The sequence below is a fragment of the Marmota flaviventris genome, chromosome 15 (assembly GCF_047511675.1).
Source record: "Marmota flaviventris isolate mMarFla1 chromosome 15, mMarFla1.hap1, whole genome shotgun sequence".
Lineage (NCBI taxonomy): Eukaryota > Metazoa > Chordata > Mammalia > Rodentia > Sciuridae > Marmota > Marmota flaviventris.
In genome coordinates this window covers 8,724,146-8,740,707 of record NC_092512.1, presented here as the reverse complement: position 1 = coordinate 8,740,707, position 16,562 = coordinate 8,724,146, and the positions used below count along the sequence as shown (strand labels likewise).

At 53.2% G+C, this 16,562-nt stretch overlaps 1 protein-coding gene across 2 annotated transcripts in view; it reads right to left on the bottom strand.

The window, feature by feature from the left end:
- The window catches only part of St3gal1 (ST3 beta-galactoside alpha-2,3-sialyltransferase 1), a 73,839-nt gene extending 66,813 nt beyond the window's left edge, over window positions 1-7,026 (bottom strand). The window contains exon 1 of one of the 2 annotated variants that reach the window (XM_027950437.2): window positions 6,811-7,026. The gene's annotated coding sequence lies outside the window, so the exon portion shown is untranslated. Of the gene's footprint in view, window positions 1-6,722 lie in introns of both variants that reach the window. The other variant, XM_027950446.2, reaches the window with a different exon arrangement.
- Window positions 7,027-16,562: the final 9,536 nt, after the last annotated feature.

Genomic DNA, 16,562 nt, shown 5'->3' with positions numbered 1-16,562 from the left:
ATCTGCCTGGCTTCAAGATGGTGATGGTGACATCAGGGCCTGCTTTGGTTGGAGGGTGGTTTGAAGGGTCCCACAAAGGTTCTGTGTCGGAAGTTTGGTCCCCAGTGGGGTGACGTTAAGAAGTGGTGGGACCTTCCAGAAGTGGGATCTAAGGGGCGTTCCTGAGACTGACCCCTCCCCACCGTCTGGCTCCAGAGCCTCCATGTGCTCTTTCCCTCTCACACAGGGGTCTAGTCATGAGGCCACCGGCCACAAGGTAAATCAGTCAGGGGTCCCTCACCAGAGCGCATGCCAGGCTCTTTGGACTTCCAGCCTCCCGAACTTTAAAGCTAAAAAAAAAAAAAAAACTCTTTTCTTTACAAATTTCCCAGCCTCGGATATTTTGATACAACTAAACCATAAAAGGTCTTAATAATATCACACATTCGATGCGTTTAATTTACATTCAAACACGATGGGTTAAACCCCGGGTTTCCACCTTCAGTTCCTTGGGATTCTCACCTGACCCTGCCCTGGGCTGTTGCAGAATCCAATGAGATGACAGGAGTGTGCCTACTCTCTCCGCCACCCTCCAGGCCAGCTCCTGACAGGGCTCCACCCTGCCTCGAACCTCTCTCGCTCCTGTGCAGAGTGGCCTGACCACGTGAGCTGGCAGAATCTGTGTCTTCCTGCCTCCTCCTCTGCCAGCTTGACGGGATGGCGGGCAGAGGTCTCTCTCCTGCTGAAACCCACACTCACAGGGTGTTTAAAACCCCTGACGGCCCTGGGCACAAGCCAACAGTACAAAGTAGATGCCACTGAAGTTATTCTTAGTAAGGCCTGGTCAGGCGCCTCACCCTGAGGGCTCCTGCCTGCTCCCCGTGGCAGAAGCATAGTGGGCACTTACCCTGCCGTCCCCTACTTAGGAAGCCGAGAGCCCAAGATAGTAAGTGAAGTGTCCAAGTCCCCAGCCAGGAGCAGGTGGGCTGGGCCAGGCCCAGGACCCAGGACACAGGAGTATAGGGATTTCCCTGACCAGGAGCCCCCCTATTGTCCAGGGTACCCGCAACAGACAGCCCACCTGGGAGCCTCAAATTGACTCCAATTACATCCCTGCTGAGCAGCCAAGCCACACAGGACAGCACCTCAGGTGCCCAGGGTTCCTGGTGCTGAGTACCCTCCCCTTCCTGACAGCTTTGGGGCAGCTTTTAGGCCCCTGCTCTGGCTAATTAGTAATACTCTGTGTTCTGCCACAGGGAAAAAGACATTTTAAAAGTTTCACACAACCCAGAGAAATGAGAAGGGCATGCAGCTGCGACCAGCCCTTCGGCCTTGCTCCTTCAAGGAAGGTCATTAACAAGCCACTTGACCTTAAAACTAGCCTCCTATTTCCAGAGTTTTTCTATGAGCTTTCTAGAACATTCTGACACCTGTCCATTCCTACATTCTGCACAGGCTCTGTGCTAATGCCAAGCCCCACACAACCACTTCCTCTGAACCCCAGGCTTAATTCAGCTGGAAGGAAGCTCTGGGGTCTCTGCATCGGAGCCCTACCAGCCATCCCCTCCTTTCATCCTCTAAGGCCCTGCAACCTGGGGTGGGACCCTGTGCCCTGGAGACCTGGCCCACCTCAGACTGCAGTAATACACCCTGTAAACCTGGCCCTTTTGCTACCCACTACCCATCTTGCCCTTAAACCTCATCCTCCCAAATTAGCTATTCAAATCGGAGACAAATGATAAAAACAAGTATTCAAAATACAGCATTAGGCTTTAGTTTTTAAAGTAAATACATCACTGTTTCCCACGCCATCTTTCTAACGCTAGGCTCTAGGATGCCCCACAGCGCGACGGTCTGTGACAGTGGTCCTCTCTACGCCATGAATATAGCCTGGTAACAAGTCCCTCCCACCTCGGCCAGCCAGAGACCAGTTTCCATGTCTGTGAATTGAGTAACTGACTCATGGAGCCAAAGCACCAGAGCCTTCCAACTCCCAGGCCCCTCACCTCTTCAGACGGCACAGAAAGGCCTGTTGGCAATCTGTTATCCGACTTTTAATTTTCTTGCACACGCAGGGCACAAAATCCTTGGTTATTATTTTTATACATTCAAGAAAAATACCACAGACTGACTCCTCTTAAAAGAAACCCCAGGTTCTTGGGGCTTCAACTCCCCAAGGAATCCTTCTGTGGGCCCCTCAAGGCAGAGGGAACCTTGCAGCCCCCTCTCAGCACATGCATATTTGAATTCTTAATACAAACAAACCAGGCATGACTCTTGAGGTCTCCAGGCGCCTCCTCAAGTCACTGGGACCTCTGGGAAGGCAAGACGGCAAGTATTTCCACCCCAGTATTTTCAGCACCTTGCAAGGTTCCTGCAACAAAATAAGCTCCCAAGAAACACAGGCTGAGCTGAATCCAAAACCATCCAACTACCACCATCACCAAAGCCAAAATCAATACAGCCCCAGCCTTCCAGAACAGGTGGGTTTCCAACAAGAAACCAATGGGTGGCTCAAATGCATGGAAAAGTGTGGGTTTGGGAGCGAGGAGGCACAAAGGGTTAACCCGTTAGCTCTGTCACCAACGATCCTGGTGAAGTTCCCTCTGACCTCCTAGTTTTGCATTAAAGCAAAACAGTTGAACAAAATGATTGCTAAGGTCATTTGTAGTTCATAGGTAGGAATGAACTAGGCCTGGCAAGGTCCCCGTGGTTCCTTTTATAATATGTATCCCTTGGAAGTCCCCATTGGTATCCCTCAGTGCCATTAGGTGTGTGAAACTTCTGGGCCATCTTTCAAAATCTAGTGTTAAGAATTGCTAGAAAATGACTTTGCCAAGTAAGTGCGGACTCCCAAAGGTCCAGAGCCACCTGTGTGTGAGAGGAGGGATGCCCTTGGCACAGGGTAGTGGCTGGTCCAGTCTCCCCAGTCAGGGCTGCAATGCCAGGCCATTTTGAGGAAGAATTTGTAGCCAAAGTAAATGAGGTGGGGCCTGTCTTCACAAAGAAAAGCTTTAATGGAGCAAAGGTGACTGTCAACAGAACTGCAGAGCCTCTCATCTTGCAGAATGAAACAGATCCAGAGCCCAGAATAGCTTGGGTGCCAGGCTGCAAAGCAACCGAGCACTAGCAGAGAGGCTCAAATGCAGACTCTCTCGAGCCCACATCTGGCTCCTGTGACCAAAGCAGAGCCCGAGACGGCTCTCAGATTCCCAGGTTTGCACGCAGGGCCACTGAAGTTTCCCTTCGGGTCACTGTGCATAAACCTTAGTCTAGAATTCTTCATGCCCAGGCTGGCTCTCCCTGGGCCTGTGGAGGCTGTGCACACATGTGCCCAGGACTCACCACAAAACTCCACGGAAGTCCCCAATGCATGGTTTTATTTCCCAGGTTTCAGTTCCTCGATTTCAGTTCCTTGCAATCAACTAGAGCCCAAAACTATTCAATGGAAAATTCCAGAAGTAAATAATCCGTACCTTTTTAACAACTTATATCACAGTATATGGTTATAAATGGTCTATGTTGTTACTAGTTCTTATTCATCCCTTCCTGTGCCTAATTTATGAAGTCTATCACGGCTATGTACATCTAGGAGTGCCTGTTCATGGATGGTTACAGGCATCCACTGGGGTCATGGAACATACTTGAGGATGAGGGACAACTATTTAAGGACAAATGGCCCGTAGATTTTGTCTTTCTTGGTTGCTCTGTGGTACCGGACAGGTTGAAATAAGAGTTAAAGTTTAGATCCTACAGGATCTATCCACAGATAATTCCTGAGTCAGCAACCTCTTATCAGGGATGACCCCAGCAAAGTTCAAGGTAAACTGACCAGGAGGTCAGAAAGCCAGTCATCCCAAGAGGCTCCTCCCTGGGGGTCTGCGCATGGCTTGCCTCTCGAGTGGTGTCCTGGCTTGGGGGCTGCTTGGAGGGGAGACAGAGCCACCTGGTGTGAAGTCCATACCCTTCCCTGCCAGGCCCACACATGGACCTGCTCCCCATGCCTGGAGGTGGGGGATCTAAGTGCTCCCAATATTGGTGATGGTCCCCGGACTTTAGGAGTGAGGTGAGGCAGGAGCCTGATACTGCATGCAGGATCACAGACCTATCCACGGCCACAGACACGCTCAGAAGTTGGCCTCTGCCTGCTACTGCAGAGAGCTAAATCCACACTGAATGCCACCCTCTGCCATCACTTCCAACCACACTCCCCCTTCACCCCAAGAGCTCAGTAGGCTACTGTGGCCTCTAGCCTAGGAAGGTGAGGTGAAGCCCCTGCTCAGTCCAGTCCTGGCCTTGCTTGCTAATACCACGCCAACAGAGACATGCAGGACACCAAATGTCAGCACTTGTGCAATTTCAGAAAGGCAGGAGAAGGAGCCTTCTATCCAGTCTTTCCTTTCTTTATTCAGCCAAAACTGTGTGGTGGATCTCCTGCTGCCCAGACCTGAAGTCGGGGCACATGCATCACACATATGCATTGAACTTATGTGTACACAGTTCACACCAATCCACACACTCACATTTTATATGGAATACCTATTTTGCGGGACACAGTTTGGAGATAGTAGTAATGGACTCAAGTCACAGATATGGAAACTGAGACTATGGGAGGTGAAGTCTCATCCTCAAAGTCAGAGAGGCAGAGGCAGATGAGAGGAGTCAAGAAGAGAACCCACTGGCACCCAGACCTGGGCAGAGGCAGGAGGTTTAGCAGGGTGAACTCTGGTGTGTCATTTCAGTCCATTAGGGGATTTCGGAAAATCGCCCTGGTCCTGGGGCTTGGGGCAGGAAGGGGAGGTACAGGAAAGTGCAGAGAGTGACTCTGCCTAAGTAAGGCCTCCAGGCCCCTTCCGCACCCAGGAGCCAGGCGGCAGTTTCCACAGTAGCCAGCAGGGGGCAGTGCACCTTGCGTTTTCGAGCCCTGCGCGCTCTCCCGCAGCACCCGGGAAAGAAAACCAGGGGGCACCGCCCGCAGCTTCTAGGAACGTGCCAGGAGTGGAATGTGGCACGCAGTAGGGACTGAAGACATGTCCAGAAGCCGAAGGGCTAGAGCAAATATATGAGTTTGAATTTAGTAGTAGAAATGGGGAAGAGAAGGAGAGAAGGTGTCGGGCCCCTGTCAGCTCCCCCTATCGTAGCGGCCTTGTCACTGAACAGTGTATGCACCTACTGTGTGTCAGGTGCGGTGGCGGCGACTGGGCAATCTCGTTCCCTGCTCACGCCATTTTCCGGCTGGCGAGGCTCTCCCCATCGCTCCCCTTCCCCACCCCCACTCAGCCGCAGAGCGGGGGTGGGCGCTCGCTGTCTCCCTGGGGAACCATCTCCGCACAGATCGTTGGGCGTGGGGACCCTCGAGGGCGATAAGCCGAGAAAGGCGAGAGGTCCCCGGAATCACACGTGAAACCCGGCGAATGTCTGATGCGGCGACGCGGCAAGCTTGTCCCTGCCCTCAGGGTCAGGGCTGTCTCCCTCTGCGGGACTCGCCTGGCCCACGAGACGCAGTGGCCGGCCCTGCCCCCACACACTCTTGCGTTTCTGGGCCCGCACGTGCCCCGCTCGCGGAGTGCCACCACGCCGGGTGCGTGGTGGGTGCCGGCTAAGACCCTCCCATTGGAGAGACGAGAGACTCAGCTCCAGCGTACAGAGCCCAGCTGGGAGACCTGGCCACCAGGCAAGGCGAAGGTTTATCTGTGCTAAACTGGGGCGCAGCCTCAATCCCCATCTCAAGTTCGGCGGCGCTTACTCCTGCAAGGTCACTCTCAAACACTCACGCTGAAAGTTGCGCCACCGTCCCGATTCCGAACTAGCTGTACCCCCAGCAACTCGCCAAGCCCCAGAGTCACCGTTCTCCATCCCAGTGCACTCCTACAAGGGGCGGACCCTGCTTGCGCAGGTCACACACGCTAGAGACGCAGACAAGTTGCTAACTTTTGTCACATTATTTCTTGGCAGCTGAGACGCCTAACGGGGCTGGGGAGGACTCAAGAGTTTCGAATTGCCACCAACACCACCACTGCCACTGTGATCCCTCCGCCCACCGGAATCCCCCACCTCCCACCACGCCGCGTCCAGCTGACCGGTCCCTGGCGCCAACTTCTCCCCCGATCCGGGGCAGCCTAGGCTGGAGTCGTCCCGGGAGCTGATAGCCTCCACCTGAGTCTGCGCCTGCTCACAGCAGATTGGGAGACTGGATCCGGATACTGTCCCACCGCCTCCGGGCCGGATCACTAGCGGCCTCTGCGCGCCCCCGCGGTATCCCAGCCAGAGACCCCGGCTTCACTCTAGAGCACAGGGGACCCGCTGCCCCTACGGGTCTCCTGACCCCTGGCGCGGGTGGGGTAGATCCAACCGGTGCCGGGCGCAATGTCACTGGGGCCGCTACGGGACCGCTGCCCCAGACGGCCGTAGGCTTACTGCTGAGCTCCGGGCGGTTCCTCCAGTAAGCTCTGGAGACCCCAGAGCCCGAGCCTCCTCCCATACCTTCCTCTCCAAAAGACCCAGGTGGCAGCTGCGGCCCGGGAAGGGGTCTCCCTACCGGTATCTTTCTTCCAGTGCCTGGGGTCTTCATTCCCACCTCCACCGTCACACCCTGCTAGTCCCCTGCCTACCCCTTCTGTTCCTGGGTCCGGACTATCACCCCTGCACTAGGAGAACACACAGGAAACTGCCCGAACCCCAACTCGCGCGGACGCAGTCCCCCGCGCACCCCGGGCAGCATTCGGCTTCGCGCGCACACTCACCACGGCTGAAGACAGGCTAGAGTTTCCCGGCTTTGGGCATGGAGGGGTTCCGAAGAGTATGTAAGACGCGGGTGTCCCGAATACTCACCCCTGCCCAGCTCACAGAGCCTCTTCCTCCTTTCTCCCCTTCTTCTCCTCCTCTTCTTTCTCCTCCCTCCGGTCTAGGGCTCTTTGTCTTTGCAAAGTGTCGAAACTGTCTGGCATAGTGGGGCTCCTCCGGCGGAGGCTAGAGCCGGGGAAGCGGGAGGCGGGGTGAGGATGGGAGCGGTCTCGGGAACACCTTCCCCGGGGTGTAACGGGAGCGGGAGGCGGGGCGACCACCGAGGGGCCGCCTCCCGTGGCCGGCCGGGGCCGCGAGCGGGGCGCGCCTGAGCCCGGCCACCGCCTCCTCGGCGCGCGGCCCTCCCCTTCCTCCGCCCTGCGCCCGCCCTCCGCGCCCCGCGCTTCCTTGCGCCCCTCCCGCCGGACTCGGCTCGGCTTTCCCCTCTCTGGGGCTTCCTGAGAGCCGAATATAGCTCTGCCGAGCCACGTGGACTGCCGCGGGCTGGGCTGAGGCCCGGCCGGGGAGACGCTGGAGGCGGCGGTAGCGGCGGCGGCGGCGCGGGGACCGTATCACCGCCCAAAGAGCGGCTGTGCTGGAAAGCTTCGCGACTCCCCGGGTCCGATCACCGCCGAAAGCGGGAGAGGCTAGGGAAGAGCGCCGCGGCGGCCCAGGGGCCCTGGGGTCAGCCCGGGGAGGAGGCGATGGGCGCACACCGAGCGGACTTGGCGGTGCCCAGAAGAGCCCGAGTCGGGTGCACGGTGGCGAGAGGGGCCGATTCCCCTGCTGGCGACCGGGCAGCCAGCCTACTGCCTCTAAAGGCGCGGGACTCGAGGTGGGATTTAGAGAGAAGGAAGAGGGAGGAGCGCGGTGAGGGCGTGGGGACTAGTGAGGCCGGAGCCCCGGCCGGCGCATCCCGGCTTCGGAGCCGCATAGCTGGTACCGAGATCTGGCCCCCGCCCTTCTCTCCTCTTGCCGCGGATTTTCCTCCCTGATGCAGAGGCTGCCGCTCGCGGTCCAGAGCCCGGGAAGGTTGGGTAGTGGGAGCCAGTGCGGGAGTCGGCACCGAGGCAGCCTGGGTCGTGTGCTTTGGGGTTTGGGGATTAGGTTTGAAGTTATGCCCTCCCTCTTATAGGGAAATGAGGCGACGGAGACTTATTTTGATGAATGGCAGAGAGCTGATCTTGGAGGCTAAATGCTGTACACAAGATTTAAGAGGGATTTCCAAAAATCTGTTGTTTCTGCCTTATTTATTCCTCACTGGTTGGGACCCTCTCTTTTGCAACTTCTGGTGGAATGTTAAGAGGAAGAGGCAAAGCGTGCCTGTAGGTCAGTTTATTCTTCCAGCTCCCGTTTCTCCAGGAGGAGGCCAGCCTTTTGTAGTGGAAGGTGAGAGAGAACTGCCTTGCCATTCCTTCAGCCACCTGAGGGCTGCTGCGTCGCATGGTTTCAGCCCATCTGCAAACCCTGCGCTGCGCTCCATGGAGGGGTGATCTTGAGCTAGTTCCTGGGTCCCTCCGCATCCTGAGCTTTGTGCCTTGTTTTCCTTTTTTGTGAAAAGGGGCCTAATAACAGTGTCTGTCTGGTGGGGCTGTGGCGATGATGATTCGCTCACATATAGTTGATCCCTTGGAAGCGTACTTAGCACCTACTGAGCGCTCAGGTGGATTTGGCCTGGAGGCAGCGCACCTTTCTGGCAGGTGGCCTGCCCTAGGTGACGAGGTGGAGGTGTGCTGAAAACTTCAGGGGCATGGGAGAGAAGAGAGATATTTAAAGAAGACTGAAGTAGAAGAGAAACTGATCAAAAGGAGAGGAGGAGAGAGAATGAGAAAATTAGCCACTACCTAGGGAAGAGATGTCAGAAAGAGAAAAAGGCCAAAACAAAACAACTAAGCATTCAAAAAGCGCATGGATCTGTTGGCCGCCTTCAAGGACCCTGTGAGCCCCATGGGCCTGCCCTGCCTGACCAGGAGTTTGACAGAAAAGGTTTGGTGCTTCATGAACTGCTGTGAGCCCTTGGCCTGGCCCCATTGCTTTTGGTTTTGATGCTAGGGAGTGTGTAGGCACTTTGTCCTGTCTGGAAGTGTCTCCTGGGGTCAGACTTTGCCACAGTTGGCACTCCCCAGAATGCTTGTGTTGGAAGGAGAGGGGGAAGCAGAGAGTTCCAGAATCACCAGCTGCCATCCTTTCCAGCTGAGTGACTTCAATCTGGACCACTCAGATTCTCAGCACCCAGAGGTGTGACTCATAGCATCATCCTTGTGACTCTGCCGGTGGTCGGCTGCTCTGCTGTCCTCACAGGGAAAGCTGAGCTGGCAGATCTGCATGGTTCTCTCTGCTGGCTGTGCGTCTCTGGATTTGACAGCTTGCTGTGCATAGGGAACACGCTGTGTTTTGCCCCCTGCTGACTGCAGTCCCTGTCTCTGCTGATCACGTGGTAGATACTCAGTAAAGAGTTACAGGATGAATTAATAAAAGAAGTGTTGTTTATTGTGAGGATCAAATAAAATAGTGCATGGGGAAGCACTTTGAAAAATGAGAAAATGCTGTACTGATATGAGACTATATTACTCTATTCTGGTAGAGTTTATAGTCAGAATTTCAGATTAGGCAAATAAATAGCTCAGGCCATTCATTCCGTTGCTCCACTTTGCAGCCTAGAACTAAAACTAACTCAGGTTTTGCCCCGGATTCTTGGTGGGTCCCTGGATATCTCCACAGTGATATGGAAGTTTGTGATTAAAGTGACACAGTGGTTAAGCACGTGCACTATCACCTTATCTGTATGAAAGGCTGCACACCAGCAGCCTCTGTGTCCAGTCTGGTGGGTTAGCCCAGGCATGGCCTTTCTCTCCACCCACCCTGCTTCCTTTCTGTTAGAACACTTTTCTTCCCAGGTAGCAGGACCCTCTCCTGGTCTTTTTTTGTGTGTGTGTGAGTTGTGAAATTCCATGCAAGTAGCTCTTTTGATGCCCTGGACGATTTCCAGGAGCTAGGGAAACAGGGCTGGGTGCCAGAGGCCTGTGCATGCATTCCTCCTTGTCACCCCCAGTGGATCTCCCCACAGGCGCTGCCAGAAAACAACTGGTAGGAGTCCCTGGGGGGAGCACCTGCATAGTGGGTCTCCTGGGAGCCTTGACATTGATTTAGTGCTCACTGCTACCTCCCACTTGTTCAGAGCAGCAGCACAGCTCTCAGTAACAATGGTTAAAGAAATTGATTGCTTCCCTTCCCTACCCCCTTCCTTGGCACGTCAGAGTGGAAAGATCCTAATGGGTTCTGAGCCCATTGGGGTGATTGTGCAGAAAAGGAAAGGGCCACCTAGCTTGTGAGAGATGAGCTCAGAGGTGCCAGGCACATGGAGTTCTGTGTTTTGAACCAGGCTGTACTTAGGTCCTGGGACTATACAGACCTCTATGTTTCCTTAGCAAAAAGAAGTTGATCCTATGCCCACAGAGGAAGCTGGGAGGAGAAACTGCCCGTCTACATGCCTGTGTGTTTGTGCATGTGTGTGTGTGTGTGTGCACATGTGTGCAGGCCCCTCCTCTCTTCTCCCTACCCCCAGGCTTCCTCTGTTGAATCCAGGATCTCCCCTACAATTTTCTGCATGTTGGTGGCCCCGGGTCATGGCAATTGTAGAAACAGTCTTGACTTCATTTTCCCCTCTTGATCCACTTCACATTTTAGTTTTCCCAGGAGAGGAATCTGATTGACAGGCCTCATCCCCAGGGTCATGGGTCACCCACCCAACCTGACCTGAATAGGCTGCCCAGGCAGCATGTGTCCACCCCACTGGTGAAGTCAGAGAGCCCTGCAGAAGATGTGGCACTGTGGGGAATGCAGGACACATGGCACTTAAGCCCCCTCTAGCCTCTAGCACTGAGAATCCGGGGGGGCTTAGGGTTAGCAGAACTATTCAGCAGAACTGTAAACTTGACACCGTTCACACAGACCCAAGTTCCCACTAAACCAGCTGATAAGTTTCAGTCATGATCACCGTAATCTCTTTGTCCGAAATGGGCTCAGGAATGAGACTGAATCCATATTTGGACCACCAGGATATGGAGACAAATATGCCTGAGTCTTTCAGGAAAAATGTTAAGAGTAAGTCCTGGTTAGGGGGTGGGGGGTGTAGCTCATGGTAGAGCACCTGCTTAGCATGATCAAGGTCCTGGGTTCAAACCTCAGCACCACCAGAAGATAACAAAACAAAACAAACAAAAAAACACTAAGCCCTAGAAAGCTCATTTCCAATTTGACATGAGCAATAAAATGTTTGTGGCATAGTTTCTCCGAGTGATGTCTTATGTGCCTGGAGGAAGTCAAGTTGAAGACAGGTTGCTGTGGTTTGGTGGTTTAATCGTGTCCCCCAAGGATCCCTATATTATAGGTTTAGCCATGAGGTAGAAGTACTGAGAGGTACTGTGGACTTCAAGAGGTGGGGCTTTGTGCAAAGTCCTCAGGTCATTGGGGGTGTGTCCTTGAACTGGGTTCTGACCTTCTGTGTGTGCTCTGGTTGGAGATGTGACTGCTCCTATGTAGGCCCTGACATGATGCTTTGCCATCTGCCACCTTCCCCAGAGACTAAGCCAGTGGAGCTGCCTGTGGAGCTAAATGAACCTTTTCACTTTGTAAGCAGCCCGTGTCGGGATTCTGTTGTAATAGCACAAAGCTGACTGATACCAAAGTAGATCCAGAAACCTGGCCACACCACACCTGAGCCTCCCTCCAGACTCCCTGTCATATAAGTCAATGAAAGACCTTGTTTTAAACTATTTTGGGTCGTGGTCCTGCTACCTGCTGCCACTCATTTATTTTCCTGAAGACGCCCTTCTTTCCCTTAAAACTGCAGTGGCTCCCCATTGCCTAGCCAAGAGAATCTGACTTTCCTGAGGTCAGCAGTTCAGATCCTTCTTAAAGTGGCCCCAGTGTGTTTCTCACTTGTTTTCTTCTAATACTTTTTACAAACCCTGTATTAACAGGCCTGACTCAGCCCAAAAGCACTGGTTAAATTCTGTGTTGTATATTCCTGAAAACATATCTCCATCTTGCTGGGGTGCTGAAGATTTCCTTATCAGCCATGATGGGGTCTCCCCAGCCCCCCAGGGCACACAGAAGTCCCGAGACCTAGTGCAGGGCCCAGCGTGATGGAACCTGCTTCTTATTGTCCTCTCTACTCCTACAGGGATGCCCACCGCCTTGGATGGCAGATGTATAGGGCCGTGGCTCCTGAGCGTCCTCACCATAGGGTCCAGCCTTCCTAGCTGGAGGGGGTCTCCTAAGCTGCCGTGACAACTTACCACAGACCTGGTAGCCAGAAGTGGAGGAAATTGGTCCCTCTGTAAGAGGCCAGAAGTTTGATATGAAGGTGTAGGCAGGGTGGGTTCCTTTGGGTTCTTAGAGAGAACCCGTCCCATGCCTCCTTCGAGTTTCTGAGCTAATGGCAATCCTGGGCACTCCTCGGATTTCCTGCCCCTTGCTCCTTCAACTCTCTACATCAGGGACACCAGACCTCCCCCTGCTCTGCCTTCTGTAAGGTCCTGGCCTTGAGCAGTGGCTTCCTCTCTTGAGCACCAGCTGATGGCACCATCTGGAACGTGTTGTTTCTCCTTTCTTCCTCCTGCTCTCAGGAGAGGCTCTTGCCCCTTTTCCTGTGCCAGTGGGTTCAGGTTTGCCTTTCAGACGACCCATGACGTAGGCTCTTCTTTCCGGCAGCAGTTCCTGAGGCCAGAGAATGACTTCGGCTTGGACTTGGCCTACCCAGGAGACCAATACAAATGGACGTTTGGGTGAAGTGTCCCGCCAGGCCCGTTAGCCCAGGTTCCACTCACGTCGGCCAGAGGAACGCTCCCAGATACCCACCAGTGGGCTTCACATGTGGACCACCCGTTCCCTGGCAGGACCCTCACCACCCGAACCCTGTCTGATGCACTTCCCTCTTTTCAAGGCAGAGTGCAGGGGTTGTCCCTGTGTGGAGGCTTTGCCATTGTCCCCTGTCCATCCTGTCTCCTCTGCTCATGAACCCTTCCGTCTCCCAATCGGGTATTACTGTGTATTTAGTAGCTGTTTGATTATTAAGTTCTATTTCCACTTAGATGGAAGGACCTTGGAGAAGAAGTACCATCCTTCCTTCGTTCAACAAAAATATGGGGAGCCACTTTGCCAGAGGTTGTCCTAAGTGTGGGAATGTGGAGGTGACCATGACAGTGCCCATCCTCAGAGAGCCCAGAGTTTGTCAGGGGATGGCCACTCTATCTCACTGGGCAGTGCTGTGATATGGTGGAGGGTATACTGAAGCCACTGTAAGGGCTCCTTCCAGGGTCAGACTCAGGACCTGTGAACGTGAGCGAGACGTGTGAGCGGAATGTCTGCAGCACCCTAACTGCACGGCTCTGGAAGCCAGGGAGCAGGCAGGGCTCTGGAAACAGCTGGAAGCACTGGACAGTTCTCCGTGGTGGCGTTGGCAGTGCCAGATGATCTTGGGCATCCAAGGCGCCAGGGTCTGACATTAGGAATTGTTCTGGAGGGAAGCTGGAAGGAGGTAGCTGCAACTTGGGAGCATGAAGCAGAAGACAGGGCAGGTCGGGCAGTGAGACAGGCAAATGCTCACACTTCTGTTCCCAGCATGGCAGGCGGAGGCGAGGCTAGTGGCGCAGTCCCCAACAACCGTCTCCTGCCTCTTTCTTGCAGTGTAATCATGTTGGCTTTCCTTTAAACACATGTTTTATCTAGAGAGAGCAGATTTTTAATGGCCACCCAAAGTGCAAGTGATTAGGGTGAGAGGCAGAAAGACCTTGACCCTGAAGGCGCTTCCATCAGTGGGACCAACACCAGTGGCATCTTTGGGGACTCTCCTGTTTTGTGAAAGGAACTGTGCAGCAGTGTTTAACCACATACCTAGTGCACGCAGGTTTTCTGTTACTGCAACCCAAGTAAAACCGTGACTCTGGGGGAATGGTGGAAGTCTCCTGGGAAGGAGGAGAGAGAGAGGGGTACTATTTTTATATGTCACATTTCAGTTTTTTATGGAACAATCATTTGCAACTCATTCTGATTACCAATCTTGCATAAAAACCTCCCCAAAATTAGAGGCAAAAGAAAAGACAGCTCTTCCTTATGACCATCTGCTCCATGGGTCAGGGATTTGGACAGAGCTCAGTAGCATGCTGATCTGTGTCCCATCATGTCTGGGTAGACTTGAAGTCGAGGGCAACTCAGGGCTGAGGGATCTTCACTGTGTGAAGGCTGAGGCCACGGTGGGCTGGACTGAAGGCTGAGCACAGATACATTGACCAGAGCATCCTACGGCCTCTCCATGTGGCCTGGGTGTCTTGCAGCATGAAGGCTGGACTCTGAGAAGGAGTGGCCCAACTGAGCTGGTAGCAACCGCATGCCTTTTATGACCTAACTCATCAGCTAGTCGTCCCTTGGTATCCACAGGAATTGATTCCAGGAAACTCCTTTAGACACTAAAATCTGCCAGTGCTCAAATGACATAGTATTGACGTAAAATTTATATATATATCCTGTTTGTATTGTATCTAGCTTACTTAGAATACCTAAGACAATGTAAATGCTACGTGAATAGTTGTTAGACTGGATTGTTTAGGGAATGGATCATTTACAGTGTGAACAGTATAGATGCAATTGTTTTCTGAATATTTTTGATCTGTGTTTGGTTGAATCTGCAGATACAGAATCCGCAGGTGCTAAGGGCCAACCAGTAAGTAACCCTCTTACAGGAGGATTGACAATGTCTGTTGCTATGTTTTGGCCACAGGCCACTGGGTTTTCAGGACTTGGGAGGCAGACTAGATTCACAGCCAAAAGGTAGAGGTGGGAGGCTGTGGATGGGATAGCCTGGGACAGTGTGGCAAATGCCTGTCCTCAGTAAAGGCTTAGAGGATGAATCATTCACTCGGGAAGGGGCTTCTACAGGTGATCTCCACCCCTGCCTAGAGCAGCCACTCTTTGATCTGGTCTGAATAGAAGGATCTCGGTTGACTGAGCCCCCAGCTACCCCCTGGCATTGGACAAGGAACCCTCAGAGTCCTGCTTCTCAAACTTTAATGTGCACGAGAATGACCTCAGGAGATTCATTCTAAGTACAAAGCCATGGGCTTCCTCCCAGGGATTCTTTCCAGTGGACCTGGCAGTGTAGGGGGACAGGAATCTGTCTTTGTAAAACTAGTTTCAGCTGTAATATGGCTTCAGGGGCTGGGCCACGGCGAGACATGTCAGTGTTGTTTGTATAATTAGTAAATCAAGTTAGAGCAGGATTTCAAGCGATGTTCTGTGGGGCCTGAGGGTGCCACACGGGACACCCTTCTGCATCAGTGGATTTAGTGGATAGTCATTGGGTGCTTTAGGCCAAGCCTGGGGTTGGACATCAGGTGGAAGACAGTATTCAAGGTGGACACTGTGTCTGCCTGCAGAGAGCTGGCGTCCTAGCAGCCGGGGAGGATCTGCGGCGTCAGGAGCTCAGTAAGGTCATTATGAAAGGGAAAGCACAGGGTGCCATGACATGCAATAAGAAGGAAAGGGGGGTGCACCCATGCCACTGTGCGCCCCCCTCACTCCACATCAGGGCACACTCTTCCTGGGAACCAAGTCACCGAGGTAGGTGATCCCTGAGGGTCTCTGCACCAGAACCTTTCATCCTATGACGTTCTGTGACTTTACCTCTGAATAAAGTCAAAACAGGCCGAAGGCATGACTGAATTTAAATTTGAGATTGCGTGGTTAGTACCCTCATTCTTGAAATTGCGAGGCTCTTTAGGGATCAAAAACATCCTGTGTCATGGTTTGGAGACACCTGGAAACAAGGACCTTAGCCTGGGGGACTGAGTGAGAGGTCAGGAGAAGACAGCAAGCCATCTGAAGCAGGAAGCCACAGGTGGGGGCTGGCCCTGGAGGGTGGGCCCGGCTGTGGCTCAGGTGCTTTGGGCTTGTGCATCTGAGTTGATGAGTTTTCATCTGCAAAATGGGCATCATGGTGCCCATACCTTGAAGTCGTCTTAAGGAAAACAATTATATGGAAAAGAATTGCTAGCTCAGTGCCAGATACTTAGCAAGCACTCAATAAATGATGCCCATTACTAATTTAAGTATCTTTCCTATGCGTATTGTACTTGTCAATATATCTGCAAATGTTTTATAAATGAGAATGGAAAATTCCATAGTTTGGGAGCTGCCCAATGTCAGGGCCCTGCCCGTCTGTGCCTGCCTCCCCGGGTCCGGGAGCCCGGGGGTGGTTTTCTCCAGTGTGTGCTGCCAGGCTGGCCTCTGAGCATTGAGTTCACCCCCTCCTCATTTTTTCTTGCTTTGTGCAAAAGAGAGAAAGTTATTTTTTCCAGTGGACACCAAGCATACATATCCAAATTTGGACTGTTAGGCTTCCTTGTTTTTAAAGAATGAAGATGGTAGCCATGTATGTTGTTGAAAAAATAAAGAGGATCCTGAAATATTTTTTTTCTCCCTCTCTCCCTCTCCCCCTCTCTCTGGTGCTGGGGATGTGAACCCAGGGCTTCACACATGCTGAGCTGCACCCCCAGCCCTTCTTGTAATTTTGAGACAGGGCTGTGCCAAGTTGCCCGGCTGCCCTCAGACCTCGGCTCTGAGTGGATCTTGGGGCTGCGGGCATTTGCCTCCACTCCTGGCTATTCTGATGGGTTAACTCTCCTATCACTGAGCTGCAGCTCTTTTTCTGTTTTTCCTTGATTGTTAAATAACCCACAGTGCACAGGTAAGCAAGGGCCTCTGCAGCTCCCTGGTCTGAGGAGGGGCCGGCCGTGGCACCC